General features: G+C 41.6%; 1 protein-coding gene across 42 annotated transcripts in view; it reads right to left on the bottom strand.

Moving 5' to 3' along the window:
* Window positions 1-26,288, bottom strand: part of KANK1 (KN motif and ankyrin repeat domains 1) — a 230,269-nt gene that overhangs the window by 37,524 nt on the left and 166,457 nt on the right. For 4 of the 42 annotated variants that reach the window (XM_078368037.1, XM_078368066.1, XM_078368044.1 and 1 more), the window contains exon 1: window positions 18,874-19,154. The exons of 25 other annotated variants lie outside the window; for them this stretch is intronic. The gene's annotated coding sequence lies outside the window, so the exon portion shown is untranslated. Of the gene's footprint in view, window positions 1-12,908; window positions 13,016-18,873; window positions 19,155-21,217; window positions 22,704-26,288 lie in introns of those variants that run through there. 13 more of the 42 variants (XM_078368038.1, XM_078368057.1, XM_078368046.1 and 10 more) reach the window with 4 other exon arrangements.

Here is a 26,288-nt window from a genome sequence, read left to right as displayed (position 1 = left end):
TCTAGTGGCAAGCATTAATATTTTGGTATAATTCCTAGTTTTTCTATGTATTTCTTGACATATCCACTTTTCCCACTTAAGCATTTTCAGTAGGAAAGATGAACTAACTCAACGTCAGTATTTAAAACACAGCAAAATATATCACAGTTTTTAGCAAAACCTAACTAGTCCATCTTTAGTTATTTTAGTCCACCTTGCAGAAATCACGGAAGGCACTGGATCAAGCTGAAACGTCCCCAATGAACTGTGGACTTCTGGGAATCAGGAGAGGTTAGAATTTAACCATGTTAGGCTTGCTTCTTTCCTAATACTGCTCAAACCAGGCTACACAAAGGACTTGTAATTCAAGTTTCATTCTCCAGCAAGTAAAAAAGTGAGATGTGTTTTCAAGGTGTCATTTTCACAAACAATTGTCCCTGCTAAAAATTATTCTGCAATAAAACTACCCAGTGTCATTATTTTTTAATCTCTAGCTTCCTAGTGTATGTTTACATACATTAAGCTAAATGAGGGGCTGGGCGTCGTGGCTCACGCCTGTAATCCCAGCACTTTGGGAGGCCGAGGTGGGTGGATCACAAGGTCAAGAGATCGAGACCATCCTGCTCAACATGGTGAAACCCCGTCTCTACTAAAAATACAAAAAATTAGCTGGGCCTGGTGGCGCGTGCCTGTAATCCCAGCTACTCAGGAGGCTGAGGCAGGAGAATTGCCTGAACCCAGGAGTGGAGGTTGCGGTGAGCCGAGATTGCACCACTGCACTCCAGCCTGGGTAACAAGAGCAAAACTCCGTCTCAGAAAGAAAAGATAAATGAGGCACTTAGGAGTCCCTGATTTATTTCCTAACTTTAACAAGACCAAAAAACTTTTTTGTCTTTTGTACCCAGACAGCAAAAAATTTAATTAAAAAACATGTTTTTTTCTGGCCAGGTGTGGTGGTGGATGCCTGTAATAATAGCTAGTGGGGAGGCTGAGGCAGAAGAATTGCTTGAACCCGGGAGGTGAAGGTTGCAGTGAACCAAGACTGCATCATTGCACCCCAGCCTGGGCAACAGGAGTAAAAAATTTTTTTTCCATTGCTTCCTCTCCCAACCACACACCAATTATCAACATGCTGGGAAGAAAGGAGAGGCTTAACAATGTTTACTGAAGGAATAAATAACTGAATATATAGTATAACATAATAAACGTGGAGTGCAGTGGTGCCATCTTGGCTCACTGGAACCTTTGCCTCCCGCATTCAAGCCTCTCAAGGAGCTGGGATTACAGGCACATGCCACCACGCCCAGCTAATTTTTGTATTTTTAGTAGAGACAGGGGTTCACTATGTTGGCCAGGGTGGTCTCAAACTCCTGACCTCAGGTAATCTGACTGCCTCGGCCCCCCAAAGTGCTGGGATTACAGGTATGAGCCACTGTGTGTGGCCAACAGTATAACATAATAAACTTTGAAAAACATCTTGATGCTATGAAGACAGAAGTTATTTGTTAAATATTAGTGTTAAGGACATTTCCTTTTTTTTGAGACGGAGTCGCAGTCTGTTGCCCAGGCTGGAACACAGTGGCAGGATCTTGGTTCACTGCAACCTCTGCCTCCCAGTTTCAAGTGATTCTCCTGCCTCAGCCTCCTGAGTAGCTAGGATTACAGGTGTGCTGTCACCACACCTGCCTAATTTTTGTATTTTTAGTAGAGACAGGGTTTCACCATATTGGTCTGGCTGGTTTCGAGCTCCTGACCTCATGATCTGCCCCTCCTTGCCCCCAAAGTGCTGGAATTACAGGCATGAGCCAGTGTTAAAGACATTTCTTACATGATACTGTTTCAATTGTTATCTTTACGTTGTATAATTATAGATTATTTTTATTTTGTTCTTTATATTTTCTAAGTTTTACAACACATGGGTATTTGTCCTTTTTTTTTTTTTGAGACAGCGTTCCACCCTGTTGCCCAGGCTAGAGTGTGGTGGTATGATCATGGCTCACTATAGCCTTTATCTCCTGGGCTCAAGTGATCCTCCCCCGCCTCAGCCTCCTGAATAGCTGGAACTACAGGTGTTTACCACAATGACTGGCTAATTTTAATTTTTTTTTAAAGTAGAGATAGGTCTTGCTATTTTGCTCAGGCTGGTCTTAAACTCCTGGCCTAAAGCAATCCTCCCACCTCAGCCTCTCAAAATGCTGAGATGACAATGGTATGAGCCACTACCTGGCCTGGGCATTTGTCTTTTAAAATACGTTACAAGAAGTCACTGTTTGGAAGGCAAAAGGAATGTATTACAATAGAATGAGAAAGTTCACTTGGAAGGTGAATGAATGGGGGTGGTCATGGCCAAGACAGCTTGATGTTCTTTAGTATGCATTATCCCCTCCCCTCCTTCCACACTAATAGGGGCAAATAAAAGTCTATAAGCAGAAGTTACATGTAGTATACCCCAGAAACTTCCATTAAAACACAGAAGTAATTCTTTCATCTATGTTCATCTTTGTACCTTCCTCCATCCTGCTGCCTGGAATGCAGATGTGAGGACTAGAACACTAGCTGTAACTTTGAACCATGAGTTCATATCTAGGGGTGGAGGAACAATGTACTAGAAGGAATTTGGGCCTCAAAGGACTTTGTGATCAAAGCTACTATAACATTCCTGAAAAGTCTACCTCTATATTTTTAAGTGAAAAAGATATAAAATTCTATTTTGTTTTAGGTATTGTTTGTTTTGGGTCTTGTTTACTTGGAGCTACACTGAATGCTAGCAAATACTGCAGTTCTTCCCCCATTCACCCTCAAAAATTAAGACTAGATCTTAAAAAGGAGAAAGATGCTAAGTGATTAACTGGAAAAATGTTATAATAAAACTTAAATTATTAATTAAAGATCAAGGAAGTATAAAAACAACAGTTTTGTCCAGGCATGGTGGCTCACACTTGTAATCCCAGCACTTTGGGAGGCTGAAGTGGGCGGACTGCCTAAGGAGGTCAGGAGTTCGAGACCAGTCTGGCCAACATGGTGAAACCTCATCTCTATTAAAAATGCAGAAAAATTAGCTGGGCATGTTGGCATCTCTAATCGCAGCTACTCGGGAGGTGGAGGCAGGGGAATTGCTTGAACTAGGGAGGTGGAGGTTGCAATGAGCAGAGATCGCTCCACTGCCCACAGCCTGGGAGACAGATCGGGACACCATCTCAAAAAAGAAAAGAAAAAAAAAACAAAACCAAAAACAGCAACAGTTTTTTTTTTTTTTTTTAAATCTCTATGTGGGTTATAAAGAGATTCTTAATTGCTTTAAAAGCGTTTTTGGACTAAGAGAATTATGCTTGCTTTCATACAGTCAAAATCCCACTGGCTATATCTGCAACTAAAATCCTGAGAGTAATAGCTTCCAACTAAATATTCTGGAATTGGAAGGCTGTCCCTGGTGTTTACAAGAATTTTTTGAATGTCTGGAAATCCAGTGGTGGAGACTGCTACTGGCACCATCTCTACCTTCATTATATAAACATTTATTGAAAGCTTAATTGGGTACAAAAATGGTCTTATTCAGTGGAAGGAGTGGGAGGAAAAATTTGTAAGAAATAAAATGAGATATAGTCTAGCTGAGAGATGACTGCCAAATACCCTTAACATAACACTAATTGAGATCAGTTACAAATGCATATATCAACAATGCAGCCTGGGAGCGATGGCTCACACCTGTAATCCCGACAATTTGGGAAGGCGAGGTGGGCAGTTCAATCAGAGTTCGAGACCAGCCTGGCCAACACAGTGAAACCCCACGTCTACTAAAAATGCAAAAACTAGCCGGGTGTGGGGGTACATGCCTGTAATCTCAGCTTCTGGGGAGGCTGAGGGAGGAGAATTGCTTGAACCTGGAAGGTGGAGGTTGCAGTGAGCTGAGATCACACCACTGCACTCCAGCCTGGGCAACAGAGAGGGACCCAGTCTAAACCCCCACCCCCCAAAACAACAAACCTCCCCCAAAAAACCAAATCACAATGCAGTATGAAAGTATGTAAACTAGTAATCAAAACAGAACCCAGTTAAGCTATATTAGTTTTGAAGACAAGGTATATGACAGAGTAAAAAGGTGAAGAGCCAGGGCAGAGCCTGTTGGTGCTGCTGAAGGAATGCCAAGGTTAAACAAGGGGAAGAGGATGAGTACAGGAGAGGCCACCAATTTCACACCCTGGAGCAGTGCAAGTTTTTCCAATGAAGCTAGGGGCTAAAAGGCATCAACAAAGATTGTCTTGACAATTGTATGTATATGAGACTGAGGTAGGGAAAGAGGCTAAATTCAATGAGACCAGTTAAAATGTTATAATACCCAGTGGGAAGTGTAGACCAAAAAAACATTTATTCACACATTCGACTTACATTTATAATTGATATTGATAATAAAGGCATACAAATTAATATCTACTTTCTGTCTCTGTCTCTCTCTCTAGTTCTCTATGGATCTTCACCTATTATTTACCATGCACTGTGCTAGGAGCTGGGAAAACTGAACAAAAGGGACAAAGTCTCTGCTCCCACATGGCTTACAGTCAAGTGGGGATGGGCTGTATAGAAAAATAAATAAGGCAGAAGTGAAACAAAGAGATATATCATAGCTGGCATCGCCAGAATTTATACCAGTGTCTCAAGGTAAGTGAATGGCCTGCTAACACTGGGCTCCATGGTGTCTTAGGTTGGCACTGTCTCTGAGTCAACTTACTCCTGGACACAAAGGGTCACAGAGTCCCATTCCTCCCTCTCTTTCCCAAATAAGTTTGCACAGTCTGTAATTTGGCGTAACCAAACACCAATGCGACAGCATCAATTAGAGACAACTCTCCAAGTTTAGACCATATTCCCATGTGTTCAGAGAAAAGGTGAAATCAACAAACTGATGGTAAATGTGCTCATTATTTATATATTTATCTCCTGTAAAACATAGTGCTCTGGTTGGGCATGCTGGCTCACACCTGTAATCTTAGCACTTTGGAACACTGAGGCAGGGCAATCACGAGGTCAGGAGATTGAGACCAACCTCTGGGCTTGATGGCACATGCCTGTAATCCCAGCTACTTGGGAGGCTGAAGTAGGAGAATCGCTTGAACCCAGGAGGCAGAGGTTGCAGTGAGCTGAGTGAGATTGTGCCATTGCACTCCAGCTGGGCAACAAAAATGAAACCTCATCTCAAAAAAACAAAAACTTAGTACTCTGTGAGAGGGGCCCAGGTTATGGCCTCAGGAACGGTGTGAAATTTACTTGTAATTCTTCTGCATTAACAAAGTAAAATGGAGTTATGGGAATTTCAAAAATCATTTCAACTAGATTCATAAAGTACTATATATTTTAACTTCTAATGAAACTAAACTTGTCCAAAATAATACTTGGTTTGGAAAGACATAAAAATTAATGTACTCACAAGGAAGAAGATTAGATCGCAGGAAACTCATCTGGGAGTACTAACCTGCTTGTAGTGATTCTCAACTGGAGGTGATTTTTTTTTTTAAATCAACCAAAAGAACAGTGGAGGTGATTTTGCTCCCCGAAGGGACATTTGGCAATGCCTAAAGATATTTATTGTTGTCACTGCTGAAAGTGGAGGGGTGCTACTGGCATCTACTGCATAGAGGCCAGAGTTGCTGCTATACATTTTGCAATGCACAAGACAGGCCCTCCCTCCCGCAACAAAGAGTTATCTATTCTAGAATGTAGTAGTGCTGAGGCTGAGAAAGCCTGTGCTGGAGACAGTGAGAAGAGTAAAAATTCACAGATAGCAAAGAGATTTTGGCCATATCATCTGTAGCCTTTGGCCGGGCATTGTGGCTCACAGCTGTAATCCCAGCACTTTGGGAGGCTGAAGTGGGCTGATCACTTGAGGTCGGGAGTTTGACACCAGCCTGACCAACATGGAAAAACTCCATCTCTACTAAAAACACAAAATTAGCCGGGTGTGGTGGCGCATGCCTGTAATCTCAGCTAGTTGGGAAGCTGAGGCAGAAGAATCGCTTGAACCCGGGAGGTGGAGGTTGTGGTGAGCCGAGAATGTGCCATTGCACCCCAGCCTCGGCAACAAGAGCAAAACTCTGTTTCAAAAAAAAAGAATCTGTAGTCTTCACATCTTTGATTTCCTACTGGTGCCAATAACACTATGCTCAAGTGACAGGGCGATAAAAATACCACTTCTGAGTAAAAAAGCAGTCAATAGTTTTCTATATACTCTACCACAATGAGCCATTCTTTAATTTGAGCAAAAAGCACTGGGGTTTCTGAAATAATGTGTCCTGTGGCCTTTAAGATGGAGGAGACTTTGATATTATTACTTTATCAATTAATTAGGACACACTGACTTCTTTGTTCTGGTTTCGCTGCTGCACACTCTAGGCCCAATTACTGACTGATGGTGCTGTGAAAAATAATTACACCCCGTGCCACAACTTTCACACACACTGTTTTTCTTTGCCAGACGCCACACCTGACTGGTGTGTGGAAACTGAAGGACTTTGCTAATCCCCATTAACGTTATTGTCCCCTCTCACATGAAGCATGAAGATTTTGCCTGAAGAGCTGAGTTAGTCCTAGAGAAGCACATAATTATCACAGATTTCCACATTTAAAAGCCCCAGAGTGCAAGCATCCTGCTGTTCAAAGCAGTCAAAGATTCCACGTCAGCAGGAAAGCAAACCAGTATGATGAACTGAGGAAGAGAGGCAAGTTCTCATGAAGCTAATTACTCAGAGTATGAAAGTAATTAGGTTAGCACATCAACTTTTCTAGGAGTGGAAAGTGTTCTAAGAAGACAGTGAAGTGCAACAGCGTCCTTCTGAATGGGTTTAGTAGGTGGCATCTCCTGATGACACTGTTAGCATTAAGCTCTTTGTGACCCAGCAGCTTCACTCCCTCTGTCAAATTTGTGGGAGGAACACCATTTGTTAGAGAACATGCAATAAAAAGGAGAGCAATGTGAGTGTTCCTCCTTCTGGTTTAAAAGAATGTACAGCAGATGAGATTTTCTTTTGCTCTTGCATTTACCAAAAAGTTGTTTTTAAACATGCTCTTTTCCTTCCAGGATAAAACCCATTATTCAGTTATTCAAATGACGGGCACCTACCAAGTGCTAGGCTTTTTCTAAGCCTGAAATCCCTCTCCTCATGGAGTTTATATTGCCTACTGCAATTCCACCAATACTTTCCCAGGTTATAGGTAGGTATTCATTCATTCATTTAGAGACAGGGTCTTGCTCTGTCACCCAGGCTGGAGTACAGTGGCACTATCACTGAACTCACTGCAGCCTCAAACTCCCCAGCTCAAGTGATCCTCCTGCCTCAGCCTCTCCAGTAGTTGGGACTACAGATGTGTGTCACCAAGCCTGGCTAATCTTTAAATTTTTTATAGAGATGGGGGTCCCACTATGTTGCCCAGGCTAGTACAGCAATTTTAAATAACTACCTAAACACCTCATGCAAATAAAATGGTAACATTAAAGAAACCAAAGTATATACCAGAAGTTCATAAGAAATACCAGGTCAATTGACACATACGTAGCATAACTGCAATTTTACAGGCCTGGTTTGTTTATATGATTAAGTTATAATGTGGTGTTGCTTCCTATACTACTAACTCTTCCTAACTCCTTTGGGCTTCCCAAATCTTTGGATTTCCTCTCACAGATAATCTCGACTTTTTAAAAAACTTGGCCTCATAGACATTAACCTACACGCTACTCCTACATCTTCCACTGTCTCTCATCACTAGCCCTCTCTATACCAGCTCCATCTTCCAAGTCTTCCTGTTCCCACACTCCATAAAGAGAATGCTGATCTAAGGAAGATGCAGTTGTTACACCGAAAGATGGATGTATTCTTTCATTCAGCATTTATTTATTAAGTGCCTGCAACAGGCCAAGCACTGCTAGGTGCTAAGCAAAACAGACACAGAGCCTGTCTGGGTAGAACTTATGAAGTATAGGAGGGACAGACAAATGATCACATAAATAAATAACTGTACTAAGTGTTGTGAACGTAAAATACAAGCATTATACTGCAACAGAGCAGGGACCCCACCTATGATACAGGTAGGGAGGGTTCTTCAAGGGAGCAGTAGCTAAGGATTCCTGGGCAGTGTGCTGGATGTGTGCGGGGATGGGAGAAATTCTAGGCAGAGGAAAGAGCATATGCAAAGCCTGCCACTTTTAGGAGCTGGGAAGGGGACTTTGCAAAGACTGCAGTGAGGCAGAAAGGGGACAGACAGAGCCTTAATCCCACAGAACCCTGGGAATCATGTTTTTGCATCATTGATGCATTAGTAGGCTACCGAAGGGTTTTAAACAAGGGAGTAAAATGATCAGATTTGCATTTTAATAAGATTGCTCTGGCTAGATGCTGGAGATTTAAATTCTCTTCAGCATCCTCCATTGGGTTTTCCATGGATTATTCGAGTCCCCACGAATTTTTGTCTAACAAATTCCTTTGTACCATGTGAATTTTATCTATCCAATTAAGTAAGTGGTAATAGTAAGGGAAGTTCTGGGGGTGGTATTCAACCACTAGACTGTAGCCTTAATTCCACCTGCCCTAATATGTAGGAGGAAACTGAGAAGGCCCAACTAATTCCAGCTGCTCTGGGCTGAGCTGGAGATCAGGATCCGGTCTCTGGGCTTTTCTTCTATGGCTCTGTTATCTCATTCTGCTACTAAAAAGAAAATATTTTTCTTTAAACAATGGATGACTCACTGCAGAGAAAAGTGATGGGATTCCTTTTCTGAAGGTAAAGGTATGATAAATCTAACCTGGGAGGGATGGATATGGCATGAGTGGTCAGGAAGAAAGAAGAGATGACATTTTAGGGAATCCAGGTTCTGATTCAGCATGTTGAGATGCAAAACACAGAGTTGATCTGTGTTTGAAACTCTAGGATGGGAAGAGCAAGGACTGAAAATACCTGTGAGGCTAAGACAGTGCTGACCCTGGCAGACAGCTAGCGTCTCTGTGGAAGCAGGAGAGAAAGGCCGGCAGCACGCTGTTTCCACCTTTGTGCATCTCTCCACCCACACCTGACCAGGGCCTGACTTGGGCAATAGGGAAAGCTAAATGCAGATGATAGGGTCTGGGGAACTTAAGCAATATACTCTGAAAATGCAAAACTTTCACCCACCAGATGGACTTCGACAAGGTGAATTTTAGGCTGGCTTGCCTCCAGGGTCTGAGTGCTACGGTCAGCCTGCCTGCCACAGACCTGGTTGCTGGTGGCACATACCATTTGAGATACATACACATCTAGAACTCAGCTAACACCCTCTGCCTACCAGTTATTATTCTCAATCATCAGCACATGTTAGATTGGCTATTTAATGCCAGTGTCAAGGGCCTCTTTGACTCACTCTTTTGAGCCCCTATGGCCACATATTGGACAATTTGAGCATTAAAATAATTAACGACAGTAACAAGTTACAATCCAGTGACTAAACTACATATCTACTTGTGAATCCATCATGCTATAATAAATATGTTAGAATGCAAACTAATATATTCAAGGAATGATGGAAACAGAAAATCACCATGGACTGATTATTAGAACAGTAGCTGATTTAGGTAGAAATCACTAGCCAAGGCTAGCAGGTGGAGATTTCCTACCAAAGACTAGGATACTGGTGTGGTTACAGAATATCTCACCAGAAAATAACATTAATCTTTTTTTAAAAAATGGTGATGGTATGGTGAGAAAGTTGACAACAAATATCACCTCGACCAAATGATCAAAGTTTACCTTATGTATTTGCAGGGGGAAGAGCAGAGCATCACTTTTGTACTGTCCTGCCAAGAATGCACGGCCTGACCCTGCTTGAAACATATCCTACAGAATTACAGGCCTCTGGCTTTAAAACCATGAAAAAAAAGAAAAAATGAGAACTTTTCAGATGGAAGGAGACTAAAAAGACATGACAACTGCATTTCTACACACACACACACACACACACACACCAAAGGGAAGGAACAAATATGGTAAAATGTTAACCACTGGGAAATCTGAATCTGGGTGAGGGAGCCATTAGAGGTCTTTTACAAATTTTCTGTATGATTAAAATTTAAAAATAAATTTTATTTATGTCTTTCTTTTCTTCGTCTGTGCATCAATGTCCTTAGGATGGACAGGTGCAGTCAGCCTGTCACCAGGGAGCACAGCCCAGATGCTGCTGTTGCTCATATTGCAAATAAGCAACCTGTTTTCAGGGGCAGATGGCTTTGCTTTCCTGCATTTCATATTATTTGAGAAATTTTACATTTGTTTCAGGTATTCCTGGAAACATCTACAACTTCACAATCACTATTCTTGCAGGTTGATGTGCCAGGAGGTCCATTATAAAGAAGAAAGCCTAAAAGCTCTTTTCTGTGGCATGAAATGTCAACAATTTAGCCCCAATCCAGCACCTCCCAGGTTCTTCCCCACCTGAACCTCAACATACTGAGAAACCTTCAAGCTGATCTCTCTCTGCTCATTCTATCCCCTCTACCCAGCACATCCTTCCCCACACTCTCATCTGTCAAAATCAGCTGCATTGTCCTAAAGGGCCCAGCCTAGATATCTCATTTTATAAAGCCCTACTTATCCTCAACTGCTCTGTCTTGGGAAGAACTGGTCCCCTTCCTCCCTCTTTTTTACTAAGTCACTTTGCCTATATATGCAGACCTGTGTTACTGTTAGCAGGCACATGCCTGTCTGTCTTCACTAGACTCTAAGTGTCTGGGGAGGCAGAAGCCAAGAAGTATTTATGTTTTTATTCCTCAGTATTTAGTGTGTGGTACATGGCCCTCTTAGTATCTGTTGAAGTGAAAAGCTCCACATCTAGGCATCTACTGATAAATAAGTATAGTGGAGGAAGAGATGCAGTGATTTAAAGCAGGCATTCTGGGGCCAGACTGCCTGGGTTTGAATCCTGGCTCTGTTGCTCCGCAGCTGTCAGCAAATTAGATTATATTCCAACTGTTTAATTGAGAAAGTAATACCTGCATCACTGTGTTGTCAATTAGAATGATGTGTGGGTTCTATTGTACTACTAGTGGTACGGGATTACCTTCTGTTGTCTGGAGAAGCATACAACCCTGGCCCTCCAGAGAGAATCCAGAACTCTTCCTCCTCTATACCCTGCCCCTGCCCCCATGAAGTCAGGGTTCAAGGTATTTGTGATACTTGTTCAAGATCAAGTAAGTCTGCTAAAATATTGAGTTCTACATTGGTTTCTTCTTAGAGTGGATGAGGGAGATGCCAGCAGAGCCCTGTTGGGTATGTGTGCACACTGCTTGGGCAGAGTGGCATGTACTTCCTAGTCTAGCACAGGAAGGAAATAAAATAAAAGCAAAACTAGACAACCCAGCCCCCAGCTTTTAGAGTATATTATGGCCTGGTTAAAATATTTCCATCTTACAATGAGGAGAAAGGTGAGTGCTGATTATTCTGCACCTCATTGTGCAGCTCTCCTGAAGTCTCAGGACACAGTACTCTAACACACTGAGCAGAGACGGTGCTTCAGAACCACCCAGAGCACCTCCATGGTAGTCATCCTGAACCGCCTGCCTAGGTTGGGGGAAGATATACTTTTCTTTTCATAAAACAAGAACAGGAGCTATAGTCATTTCCTAGTTCACGGATGAGCAATGTGCAGGAAGGGCCTGGAATCATACAATGCAGTGACCTGATTCATACCCTTAAAATGAGGGGGTCTGTGGGACTGTGATTCCCAAAGTTGCTTCCAGGCTATGAGTAACTGTTGACTACACTTGATACAACATTTCTTAACATGACATGCTATGTAACTAAGTGCAGAAAAATCAATCACAGCAGGTGTCAGAGCAGATGAGCTCAGGCAGACAGAGCCTGTGGTCTTACCCTCTGCACGTCCCACTCAGCAGCACCTTTCCAGCAGCATCCTAACCGGCATGACCTAACGACCCCAGTGCAGCGTCCCTTCTGTGAACTGACAGTTCTACGCTGGGCATGATTTTAAGAGGCCAGAAGCCAGGCTGTACGGAAGAGTGAGGGGAAGAGAGCGGAAAGGGTTACTGTTCTCAGTAGTGGAACAGCCTGTCTTAATAAAGGGCACATTGTACAAGGGAGGCATGTGATGGTAGCAGAGACCTTCAGTTTATAGTGGCCCTCTTCTCCAGTGCTCAGTGCCAACTACAAGATGCAGCAACTCTTCACCCCAAATCTGTCTCGAAACAGCCAAAATGCCATGGGTACCCTCAGTGTAACCCTGACTATGCTACTCTCTAATGGCCACTGTCTAATTTTAAGTTATTGCTGAAATACAGCCCAAATCAATCATGCATACACAGAAGAGAATGAGCTTGAACTGTTATTTCCCAAACATTCTTCAAAAGTAACATGCTGTTCTAAGCGTAAAAAGAAAATGTGCCAGTTCAAAGAGCAATTCTGTGAAAAGCAGAAAAGGAGCACTGGCTAGCTTGTGGATAAAACGGGCTTTTCTAACAAAACATTACAGTTTTTTGGTGGGGGCGGGGAGGTAGGGTGGCAGTAGAAAACTACTATTTGTATGAATCCCTGCCCTTATTTTGTTTTTTAGTGTTTATATAAGAAATAAGCCAGCTTTAATGAACGTTGAGCAACTCCCTATTAGAAAAACAGAGCTGAAAACGATATCCAAAGATGGATTTAGCAACAAAAAAGGAAACTGAATTGAACTAAACCATAAACTCAAATCTTAGCATATATGTACCACCTTTCACTCCTGCAACAATGGCATCTTTATATTAAAGCTACAGGTAAAGCTGAAATTTTCACTGGACCCAAAATTATGTACTGGGTTATTCTTTCTGACTTGAAGTAAAAGAATTTTACTAGTTTTTATTTCACCAACCCCCACCCAAACATCATGCTTTCCTCCTCTTTCTTTTGTGGGCATTCTTACTTACCCACCCAGAAACAAAATAACTGTGATTTTCAGCAAGCAGGAAGCCAGGTCTCAGGCAAACTTCCCTCAGCATTAAAGGGACTCCACACATTAGCAGGCAAAGAGCCCAGGAGCTGTTGCAGAGAATTTATTTATACCCATTTGGAATTTCCTGACGAACTAACAGCCTGCTGGCCACGGGGTTTAATTCCAGGACTCTCGGCGTCAGTGAGACAGCAAAAATTACCAACGAACAAAAGTGCTAGCAAGATCTCAAAAAAGAGGCAAAGACCTCTCTTATCTTGCTTCTGATTTTTCAAACTATCCTCATACTCTTCAGACATACAAAATGCTGACTTAGAAATACAGCTGTAAACCTGTTAATTCTAGGAAGAAATCAGAAAAGGCAGCAAATGTTTCCTCATTCTTTGTGCTGACTTACTCCCTCTTTCCCCAGCCCTCTGCTGCAGAGAAAGGCTCTCTGTTATAACTTGAGCTATAGCACAGGCAGCTGGCTTGTGAAGGAAATGATTCAGTTTTATGCTGAATGCAGGCTGGGCTGGAGGCAAGTGGCTCCTTTTTGGTTTGTTCTTATTTAATGCAACATAAAATTAGAAGGCTAAAACAATCACCATCTGTAAACCAGACCCAAACCTCCTTCCCTTGCTCTGTACCCTTATACCCTTAAAACATTTTGTTCATAACATCTTTGAGTAAGTAACCTGTGTTTTTGTTTCAAAAAGTTATTAAGAATGGTATGTTCCCCTAATGATTTAAATTCATCATCTCAAAAAAAAAAGTTCTTTTTTGAGACAGGGTATCACTCTGTCACTTAGGCTGGAGTGCAGGGTGCCAATCACAGCTCACTGCAGCCTCAACCTCTTGGGCTCATGTGACCTTCCCACCTCAGTCTCCAGAGAGGCGCATGCCACCGTGTCCAGCCAATTTTTGTATTTTGTGTAGCAATGGGAGTCTTACTGTGTTCGGATAGGCACTGAGATGAGCCAAACTAGGCAGGTCCAATGGATACTTATAAAATCGTGCCTCTCTCTACACAGCTGTCCCCTGTTTTGAATTTTACAAAGCAGGCTATTTAGAGTCATCCCTCATCTTTGTTGATCTCTGTTTTATTGTTTAGAACTGGCTTTACTTGCCTGCCCTGTGATAAAATTCAGTAAATCTGTTCCACTAGTGCCACATTTACCCAGTGTACTTAGACACAGGTGAAGAAGGCATTTAAAGTAACCTTCTTTTTGGGTGGGCATGGTGGTTCATTCGTGTAATCCCAATTCTTTGGGAAGCTGAGGAGGAAGGATTACTTGAGCCCAGGAGTTGGAGACCAGCCTGGATGACACAGTGAGACCCTGTCTCTACCAAAAATAAAAATAAAAAATTAGCCAGGTATGGTGGCTTGCTCCTGTAGTCTCAGCTTCTCAGGGAGCTGAGACTGGGAGGCTGAGGCTACAGCAAGCTATGATCATGCTACTGCACTTCAGCCTGGGTGACAGGGTGAGACTCTGCCTTAAAAAAAGAAAAAAATACACTGTTGTATTCCAAACTAAGAATTAATATCAGTTGGGTACGGTGGTTCATGCCCAAAATCCTAGTACTTGAGGAGGCCCAGGCAGGAGGGTCACTTGAGCTCAGGAGTTTGAGACCAGCCTGGGCAAAATAGTGAGACCTTGTCTCTATTAAATACACACACACACACACACACACACAATTTTAAAAAGTATATCAAAAGACTTCTTAAAATCTAAACAAGTACTGAATGAATGTAGTGTTTCTTGATCCTGCAAAAAGAATTCTGCTTCATTTTTATTCATATATACTGTGTTGTGGTAAGAGTATAGATTATGTAAAGCAGTCGAAGGCAATTATTTTGTTAAAGGAGCTTGTATCTGATCCTGTGGGTGTTTGCCTGTGTGCTTCTGTGAAGGTGAGGTCCAGCAGAAACAGTAATTGTATGCAAATAAATGCCTAGTCCTTTATCAGATGATGACAAGGGCTGGGAAGGGAAACAATTAAAAATATGAACTCCTTCTGCCTGGAAACCATCAGTCACAAAGGTTCCCACTGAAGGGAGAAAGACACACCTATCTGCTTTTACTCTCTCAATATACGTACAAAGAAAGAAGCCAAACAAGATGTGGGAAGAAGACATATTCAAGGTTTGGCCTCTGACTGGCAGAGTAGTCAGAAAAGGTGACGCCCAGTGAGAAAAGGAACCTGCTGGAGACAGAAGCCTTCTGTGACAGCAGGCTGGCTGAGTGTATACCAGTACAGTCTTTATCCCTGGGATGGTGGCTTCAGAATCTTGAAACTTGCATAAGCATGCTGCTATTTTACTGCTACTGCTTACTCTACTGCTGAATTCATACTGCTTTGTACTGAAAAGCCATAAACTAGAGACATTCTCTCTTGCAGTTTTTTTTTTTTTTTTTTGAGACAGTCTCGTTCCATTACCCAGGCTGGAGTGCGATGCCACGATCTCAGCTCACTGCAACCTATGCCTCCCAGGTTCAAGCAATTCTCCTACCTCAGCCTCCCAAGTAGCTGGGATTACAGGCAACCATCACCATGCCCAGCTGATGCTTTTTTTTTTTTGGTATTTTTAGTACAGACAGGGTTTCACTATGTTGGCTAGCCTGGTCTCAAACTCCTGACCTCAGGTGATCCATCAACCTCGGCCTCCCAAAGTGCTGGGATTACAGGCGTGAGCCACCTGCCCAGCCTCTTATAAATTTATCAAAAAGAAAAAAAAAAGACAACAATCAAAACAATCTCAGATCCCTCCCACCCTTTCTCTCTCATTTTTGTAGATTATTATTTAATCCGAGTTTCAGCCATGACTTGCTTTAACTAGGATAAGAAATCTGGTCCCTATATATATTTTTAGATCTCAAAATAGCAGTGTACTTATTTCAAAGTGGTGAGATAACTCACTGTATAGAACTACCAGCTGAGATGACTAATGCTATAAATGGGCTGCATTTCAAAAACTTGTGTTTTCAGGATTCATAATGAACTGCAGCCCAAAAGGAGAACCAGACTTAGCCTGTAAAACATGAGCACATTTTTCCTAAAGCATGCAAAAATGAGTAACTCAGTCAAGGCTCACTCCAATAATATCCAAGGTAAGCTTTCCTTGCAAAAACTCTACCTATGAGTATTTGCTTTAGAAAAAACAGACTTAAAAGGGGATGCTCTGCTATCTCTCTCTGAGGGCCTGGGTTATTTTTGTTATATTGGACTTCAACAAACCCCTAAAGAGTTCAAATACTGTATTATGCTACTTTAACCCACCCCTCCTTAAAGGCTTGGGATGGGTGTGAGATCCACACTCTCTGGGCTACAATGAGGGAGAAAGTGGTTATGGCCCTTTCCACAGCACCAAGGCTCTTCTCCACCCACCTCTTTCACAGTCTTAGGGCATGACAGGATTTAGAGGATTAAAAGAAAAGTCCAGTCCAGCAAAGGTGACTGCTTTTTCATTCCTCCTCCTGTGAGGTGTGCACCACACTGGGTCTTGGAAGAGACTCCTCCTTTACACGCCTAGATTAGCAGGATCTGCTCAGAAGACTTAAAGTAAGGGGAGATTTTCTAAGGAGAGGCTATCCTGCCTTCCACATGAGGAGGGTGTGCCCCAGCAGCGGCATCTGATTCTTGTCAGGAGAGGGACTTTAGGAAGAGGATGCTATCTGATGGTCCTATCTTAAAAGACAAGAAAAAGTCTTTTGTGTTCTTATCCTTTATTCAACAAATCCATTTCCCCAAACACACGGTTGAGGCTTAAAACTAGTGTAGCATGGACTTTCTACACCATAGGCTTTCCTTATGGTCTGGATTGCCCCATGGTTATTAACTTTATCACATCCAAAGAAGAGACTGTCTCATACTATATTTTCATCCAAGATTTGAAATCAGCATTAAGAAAAGCCAAATACCAACTGAACTGGGGAACACAGAACTAAGTAAGAGACTTAAGACCTTAACTTAGATTACTACAAAGACTCTGTAAAGGCTGTAAATATGGGGATAAGGATTATTTATCTTCTCACACTTAAAAGAGATGAGGTCTGTAGAGATCTTCCCAAGAAAACAGTGGGAAAGAAGGAAAGCAGGCCAGCCAGCCATACCCCCAGGGACTACCAGCTCAGGTTCTTACCTACAGCAGCAACCAGCCCACCAAACTGCACCAGAGAATAAGCCTGAGACAAAAGGAACCATCTAGAGCTCTACCTCCTACCTCTCTGGTGGTGGTGTATACTTGGTAACCTCTCTCTGGAACCCAAGGTATTTAACAGACAATACCATACCATCTTTCTTTCTCTCACTCTTTTTTTTTTTTTTGAGACATAGAGTCTCGATCCGTTGCCCAGTCTGGAGTGCAGATCTCAGCTCACTGCAACCTCCGCCCCTCGGGTTCAAAAGATTCTCCTGCCTCAGCCTCCCAAGAGCTGAGATTACAGGTGCCCACTACCATGCCCAGCTAATTTTTGTATTTTTAGTAGAGACAGGATTTCACCCTGTTGGCCAGGCTGATCTCGAACTCCTGACCTCAAGTGATCTGCCTATTTTGGCCTCCCAAAGTGCTGGGATTAAAGGCGTGAGCCACCACCCCCAGCGACAATACCATCTTAAGCCTGCCTTACAGCAAGTGATGGAGAGAAAGCAGATACTACCTTTCACGAGAGGATGCAGAATGCAAGAGTGAGTGTGTGACACAGTGAAAGCCATCTGTTTACTCAGGAAACATACCCAAGTGAAGTGTCACACATGAATTCACAGAGCGATCAATTGGGAACTTAGGGGAAAAGGCTGGAAGAAATCTGCAAAGAATATAGCACATCAGATTGGCAACTGGCAGGGCTCAGATCCACAAATTCTTAGGCAGGTGCTGTCTTACATGCCCAGCATCATGCCAGCACAAAGTAGGGACTCTGCAAATATTTTCTGGTTGAACATTGAGTCTATTGACTCTACAAGGACTACTGAGCAAGGTATGTTGGGCATACAAAGAAGATGATATGATTCTTGCCTCTTAAAACATTCAAGTTTATAAGATTAGTGAGGCACACAACCATAACTCTTAATTAAAAGCAACTGATGGCAACTATTTCAAATAAATAATAATAGAATAGTAACAGAATAATAGGAATAAAGAAGAGGAAGAGAGGAACTCCTGTTGGGAGTATCTGAGAACACCTGTTGGGAGAGTTAAGAGAGGTAACAGGACTTAAAGGATAAGAAGGGCTTATATTAATAGATATGGGAAAGATATCCAGGTCAAGAGATCAAAGCCACTAATTGGAGAACAGGGCTGGGTGGAACTGGGAAACGGTGCCGGAAGGGAGCAGATGACCCTATTTCTTACACAAGTCTTTGGTTACAGGTAGTATCCAGGTAGGTCCCATGACTACAGGTAGTCAGGGACCTCTGTGAAGGCCTACTGTGATTTTTACAGACACAAGAACTGAAGAAACAGAAATAGACCATGATTTCAGCCAAAATAAGGCCCAAAACAAAAGTTCAGAGTTAAGAGAAGGGAATAATAGTTAGAGATTAAAGTTTGTGAAAGTGAAAATGTTTGCGAAGACAGAAAAATAACTGAAGAATACAAAGCTCAATGATCCTTAATCTTGCCAGCCATCCTTATGTACACAAAACCACAAAGCAGGGAGAAAAAGGCAAAGAAGGACCAATGCTCATAGCCTCATGGCTGGTCCATTATTCAAAGAAGGAAAATGGCTGCCCTCTGCCAAATAAATCTCTATGGTCATTTAAAAGTAAGTGACTGAATGAATGAACTCACTGAATTGAAATGTTTCTACGGTGTTTCATATCATTCCTCCCGGTAGCTCCCCAACAACACCCCAATTTAAATTCAGCACTATTTGCAAAGTTACATAATCAAAGTATCCAGGGACAACATGTCAAAGAATAATAACCCAGAGGAAAAGCCCCCAGCCCTAAGCCCCCTTTACCTTTCTGGAAGATGTTCTGTCTCAGGTTTCTTCATTTACAATCAGTGTCCTGAGGTGTTGTGAATTCCAGCTGCTGTTTTCTAGCACCCAAATAATGTCCTAGCATGTTCCTCAGAGAATACTCAACTCCAGCACATGTGTGTGATGCTTGGGCCTGCTGGGATCCTTTACCGGATAGGCTAATAGGTAACAATTATTGCACTTAGGAGGCAATGCTGCTGCTTCCCCTCACATTGCCAAACAGCTGTCCCTGTGGCAGATTTGGAAGCTGTGTAAAGTGTGGTGCTAATGGAAAAAATCTAGTGGCAAAGGGCTTTGGTGTTTTGCAATTTTTTTTCCTGTAAGCTGCATTGTTGGAATGGTTTGACATGCAAACCCTCCCTCCCCCACCAGCCTACAGAATTCCAGGTCTCCACCCTAGTGTGTTCCAAAAATCAGTATATCATCAGGCTGATTCACCACTTGAAGAGGTGGGGCACCAGCTGGGGTACATGCTGCATAAGCTCAGCAGGTACTTCTGCCTCCTCTGCCAGGTCACAAGAAGACAAACCAGGCTTTGTCCTCATAGCTGAGGGGGAACAGCCAAAAGGGTTGCCCCAAAAAACATATCCATGGTGTATCCCTGATTTGAACAAAGCATCCCAGTCAATCCACCTATAATGCTGAGGGGAAAAAAATAAAACAGCTGCACTGTGTTGGGTATATAGACTTACATGAGGGGAATACTGAGAGCAGAGGAAGAGAGAACTTCTGGTTTTAGTCAGAAAAAAGTAAGAGCTGATGCACATAAGTAGGGTTTTTAAGATACTAAGCATTGGGCATATTAGTTACTGGAAATACCCATCTCTCTTTTTTATGTTTTTAGTTCGGAATATTCTTCCCCCTTTTTTCCTGGAGAATCTTAAATGTACCTGCTATACAGAAACACTTCAATCGCCTTGGCCTAATGGGCAGTTGATGCAAATGGAAAAGGCACTCAGTAAAGTGGGCAGGGATGGGAAAATCGAGCAGGACAAACTGAATCAATGTTTTCACAAAATTATTTGCAAAGCTGACGGATGGGATTTATCAACTAAACCAAATATTGTGAGACTAAATTCAGAAAGCCACATAGCTACCTTTTGATTGTACCTAACAGAGATCATGTCCAAAGTATAAAGTTACATCGGTATAAAGAGAGAAAACTTTTCCAATGGAATAAAATCATGAAAAAGGAACTAAAATAAATTCAGTACTAGTAACTTTTAGTAGCAAACCGTTTCCATAAATGGTTTCTCGAGTACTACCTCCTTTAAGTAAAGGTTTGTATGGTGAAATTCCAGTTCTACAACCTCTGAGTCAGCTGGGAGAGAAATCGGGAATCAGGCAAATCTGGCCATAAACAAGGTAAGAGTACACAGATTTAACTTTCAGGATAAGAACAAATCCCACAAATCCAACAATTTATCCTTGGCACAGCTCTCCCTCATGGCTGTAGTTCTGTTTTTCTGTAGTTCTGTTGATTAGAATAGCCTTCTCATTTTTATAGAATTTTATTTCATTGGAGTTTCAGCCATGGCTTGCTTTAACTAGGATAAGAAATCTGGTCCCTATATATATATATTTAAATCTCAAAATAGCAGTGTACTTATTTTTAAGTGGTGAGATAACTCATTGTATAGAACTACCAGCTGAGATGACTAATGTTATATGTACAAATGGGCTGCATTTCAAAAACTTGTGTTTTCAGGATTCATAATGAACTGCAGCCCAAAAGGAGAACCAGGTTTAGCGTGTAAAACATGAGCATACTTTTCCTAAAGCATGCACAAATGAGTAACTCAGTTAAGGCTCACTACAAAAATATCCAACAGAGGAGCCAAGGAAGGAAAAAGAAAATAGTCTGCTTTTGGTTTTTTGAACTTAGAATTTCTACAACTGTTTGAATGAATCTTATAAAATGTGATTTCCTGCATGGGTCTTCTTAAAGGCTTTTATTAGAAAAGTCTACCCAATGCAATTACAATTTTTTTTTTGGCCAGAAAAGAGCAAGAACTTATTGTTTCTGTGAATTTGAGAATTATGATAATATTTTTCATGCCAGATCAAATCAAACCACCTTTCATAGAAAAGGAGCCAAAAGCAGAAGCTGTGAGTTTTAGTCACTCATTTTCCTCCAAGCCCATACAAACCTTTCTCAGAAACTGCACAAAGGAGATGAACTGAAATTATCCCAGACACAGGAAGAAGGCAAACCCTGGAAAAGGAAGCAAATGAGCTATACTTTTGATGGGCTCAGCTAGCCCACACAAGTCATTCAAGAAAGAGGGGAAGTGTATAATCAGAAATAAATGCCAATACTCACAATGGGAAGTCTGCTGAGGAAGAGCAGAGCAGAGTTTTCAAATCCTTGTAGGAAGGGCTGTTTTAATCCTTTGACTGGCTACCCAGTCTCTTAGAAATAATAAGAACTTGAGTTCTTAACACAGCGAACCTCCCTGTTGGGTGTTTATTTTGTGTATGTGTTTTTTTCTTTCTTTTTGGCACCTATAAAGTTGGTACTGGGCAAACTCTCCAGCCAAAGGATTTCTTTGCCCAGTACCCAGGAGCACAGATTCTCTTCTTCCTACACTCAAATAGGCTGGTACTCACTGGAAGATAAATCATCCTTCCTTGGCTTAGCTCGATCGCCTGTCTGAAATCTGATGCTTAAGCCATTATGACTGTCTCAAGGTTTGGAGCAAGAAAGCTTATAAGGTGAAGCTGGCTACAGGTTAAAACAAAGCCTTGACAGTTTATAAAACAAGCAGGCTATGATGAGTGAGGGACTTTTCAAAACCTCTCCAGGGGCTGGATGAATTCTGGGGTTCTGATTGACAAGACAGGCAAGACTTTGAAACCCAGGGTGTCTCCTGTTTGTAGGTGGTCCCAGAGTTATGAAATTGAAATCTAAGTAAGAAGCAGTTCCATTATCTTCTCAAACACCACCACTAAAAGAAAATTTCATTTATAAACTTCAGTGTGAAATTAGCCTTCAAAAGACTAATAACTACAGTTTGACCGAATGTTGAAATGCATAATCTAATTAAATGCAATTATTAAACACACCTAATACTAGGATAAAGCTGTATGATGCAATAAATAAAATAATTAGAATATGTTTATTAATTTGGCTGAATGAAATAGTCCACACTAAGAAAAAAAAAACAACTTACCAACATAGTCCCTATCAGGGAGGACGTTTTTATTTTTAACCATTGTATTTTAGGGTTTTATGCAGTTTTCTGAAATACATACTTTTCCCCTGATCTGTTTAATCAGAATGTCACAGATATCACACTTCTGATTTTAAAATGTCAACATAATAAATAACCTTGAACAAAGGAAAAACATTCTACACGTCCAACTTCTGCCTTAGTCATTTGCTGTGTGAGCTCAGCAAGTTGTGTTTTGTCACTGAAATGAAAGGAAGGTTTGACAAGTGAAAAGATGCCCTTTTAGTTCTTACTTATGTGCTTATGGCAGGCTCCTACCTATGTGTTTATGTCAGGCAACCCTGTTTTACCCTCTAGGTTGTTCTGATAGTCTCGAACACACTACTTATGGGAGAATACAAAGCCCAAATAAGAACACACATTTTAATGCTTCTGCAAATTCAACCAGAGGATCCTGAAATGTCACAGAGGGTACTCATGAATTAAAGCAGCCCTAGTTTCTAATCAGCGAACCCTTTGCCTTCAGGATAATACTAACACAGATGACAGGTCTAAGACTCACCACCACGGACACAACGCCTCTGCTGTGCTGTGTCTTTCCTTACAGATCGTCTCAGAAAACACCAGGTTGGTTCTAGCCAGACCAGTCCGTGCAAACCAGTCTTATACTTGACAAATAGCACGTAATTCCTGCTTTCAGGTTCACCGCAGTGGGCTCAGAGTTCTGTTTGAGAAATGCTCCTGCCCAGAAAAATATTTACACAAGCGAGAGTGGGGTGCACTGCACTGCAGCATTCTGCCTGCTCTGCCATGAGTCTGGCTCTGTTTGACTGACCTGGTCTTATCAGTGGCCTTTGTACTCATTTGAGATCAGCATAGAGACAAAACCTGGAGCCAAATAGCTGACCAAGATAACAAGATTTGAGCCCCACAAGTTACTAAAGCCATGAAAACACTGTGCCCTTTAACCCAGTCATCCTGCTGCTTTGAAATTGTTGGGAAATAATAAAAAAAAGGAGGAGGAAAACGACCAGGCAAGATGTTCTCTGCAACATCATTGACAATGGGAAAAATCTGGAAGCAGTCCTAACAGCCGGGGGAAAAAAAAAGAATAATTCAACTACTAGAAACACTGTAAGGAACATTAGACAGTAATCAAAAATAATAATTTGGAAACCGTTTTCCATGAAGACCTGGAAAAAATGCAAACAATGTAAAAGTCAAGAGCTGATATTCAAATCTATAAAAACTTATTGAAATTGTGTTTAAGTTTGTTAGCCTGACAAGGATGAAAAAGAAATGCTAAAAATAAGACCTAGTGTGGAATATTGAGTAGTTCTTCTCTTCTGTTTTCCTATCAAATTTTATGTTATCACTAATTTAAATAACAACATTTTAATGCAATTCAATAAGCATCTTTAATAAATAAATATGTATCTGTCTGAAAAAATATATATCTAGGCAGTAAAAAAAGAATAGCAAGAAAGAAAAGCTGTAATAAACTGGCAAAGGCAACTACTAGCAAAAATAAAGACAATATGAGCAGGCATAAAAAGTCACCTCCCAGTGCTAATCCATTTATGTCATTTAAGTGGGTTTAACAAGGACATTTAATGAGGGCATTAATACAACTCTGGCCCCAATATCATGGTGTCCAGCAGGGCCTGACATGAGGGCACCTGGGGTATTTCCTGATCAGGAGCTTGCAACAGGGATGAGAGAACAAGGGGAATGGTGCTATCCCCTGATATCTGACCAGCACTTTATATTTTAAAAAGTGTTTTTACAGCTATAGTTTTTTCCCCCCCTCACAACCACCTTGTGAAAAAGGCAGGACAGCTATTATCCTCCTCTGACAAATAAGCTACTTGTTATATTGCTTCTAAAGCATATCTAAGCTCTAATTAAAGTTTCACAACATTAATTAGTGTTTAGAGAGGTATCAATCCAGTTTACAACATGATTCAGAAACTTGTGGAAAAAGTAGACTGGCTCATCCTACACCCCAAAGAAATACAGCTATTTTCCTAACCAACAATAACCATTTACTTTTTAGCTGGCTAGAGAATAGTCAAGAGCAATTTATGATGCTCTTATCTCATTAACAAAAGACATTACAGTATTGTTAGCAGTACCATAATAAAATGTTTTTTGTTTTCTGCTTTAGAGAAAGGGTCTTGTGCTGAGTGCGGTGGCTCACACCTGTAATCCCAGTACTTTGGGAGTCTGAGGTGGGCAGATCACAAGGTCAGGAGTTTGAGACCAGGATGGCCAATATAGTGAAACCCCGTCTCTACTAAAAACACAAAAATTAGCCAGGCGTGGTGGCAGGTGCCTGTTGTCCCAGCTACTCAGGAGGCTGAGGCAGGAGAACTGCTTGAACCCAGGAGGTAGAAGGCACTACAGCATTCCAGCCTGGGTGACAGAGCAAGACTCCATTTCAAAAAAAAAAAGAGAGAGAGAGATAGGCTCTTGCTCTGTCATCCAGGCTGGAGTGCGGTGGTACCATCATAAGTCACTGCAGCTTCCAATTCCTAGCCTCAAGCAATCCTCCCACCTCAGCCTCCTGAGTAGTTGGACTATAGGTACGTACCACTATGCCTGGCTAACTAAAAAAATTTTTTTGTAGCTATGGAGTCTTGCTAAGTTGCCCACACTGGTCTTGAACTATTGGCCTCAAAGCAATCCGCCCTTCTTGGCCTTCCAAAGTGTTGGGATTATAGGTATGAGCCACCCTATGTGGCCTAAAATGTTTTAAATTAATGAAAACAATACTGTACAGTCAAGAGAAGTAGGATGGAAGACCTGGTGAAAAAGAGTTAACACTATGAGGAATGATTGATATTGATGGTCTGGTGGTAAGGAGGGCGGGGGATGCAATCTGAAAGGGGCCCAAAGTTAGGGCTGCAAACGAAAGTAGAACACCATTAAACTGAATTTTAGATATACAGTGAACATTTTTTTTAGTATTTTTTTTTCTGGCAACTGTGTACACAGGACACTTCAATTTTCCCTAGAATGCACAATCCTCGAGGGCAGAAATTTTTGCCTCTTTTTTTCACTGCTATATCCCCAGTACCTAAAACAGCACATAGTAGGTACTCACGTATATCTGGCCTGTACTAATAAGGTGTGTTTATTAAGCTAGGTAGTGTGTACACAGGTGTTTTGTTATTTAACTTTCACATATTTTGTATGTCTGAAATGTGGCATAATACATTTTACAAATTACAGTTAATGAATTGCTCGTTTTAAAATGGGCACTTTTATCTGACCTCATCGAAGGTCTCCACGGGGAAGTCAGAATATAAAAGTTTTGTGAATCGCCCCTTTCCCCATCTAAACGCTACATGGGGATGTCAACTTGAGATGATTAGTCATCAGATGTATGCGCCGAGGGCATGGTCTGGCCTTTCCCAGAATCTCCTCTTTTGCTTGATTTATTCCTAAGACTATGGAAAGTGCTTCTTTTGCCACTGCCCCGACTCCAACATCACATGAGATTTCCCCTCCTGCTCTATGGAGCCCAAGCAGTAATTTTTGGAAATTGAAAAAAAACATAATTTACTTCACATCTAAAGCTCCTACTAAACCCAAATAGCTTATCCTTTTCTCATAGGAGACCAGGAATTGGCCCTCACTAGCTGCCAAGAGGCCCTCTTTATCTCATCTTCATTCAGGTTCTCTAAATGTTATTTACATGCTTAAAAGTATACTTATAACCAGCATCTTTCAAATTGAGTATTTTTTAAACAACAGAGAGGTGTTTCTTTTGTAATACAAAGTGGGAAACGGTAAAGGAATGATTTTTATAAACATATTCTCAACCATGTGAAATATATAATCTTTAAAGACTACAAAAAATAGGAAGACATTTATTTCTAGGTGGCATTATTACCAGTAATTCTTGCTTTTTTGTTTTTGTTTTCAGACAACATGACATGTTTATACTTTTAAATTTTCATTGGGTGTGGTGGCTCATGCCTGGAATCCCAGCACTTTGGAAGGCTGAGGTGGGCAGATAACCTGAGGTCAGGAGTTCAACACCAGTCTACTTAACGTGGTAAAGCCCTGTCTCTTCTATAAATACAAAAATTACTGGGCATGATGGCACGCACCTGTAATCCCAGCTACTTGGGAGGCTGAGGCATGAGAATCACTTAAACCCAAGAGGCAGAGGTTGCAGTGAACCAATATTGTGCCACTGCACTCCAGTCTGGG

Source organism: Callithrix jacchus, chromosome 1 (genome assembly GCF_049354715.1).
Source record: "Callithrix jacchus isolate 240 chromosome 1, calJac240_pri, whole genome shotgun sequence".
Classification (NCBI taxonomy): domain Eukaryota; kingdom Metazoa; phylum Chordata; class Mammalia; order Primates; family Cebidae; genus Callithrix; species Callithrix jacchus.
Note: the sequence above shows the minus strand (reverse complement) of the source record. Positions and strands in the feature narration are given on the sequence as shown.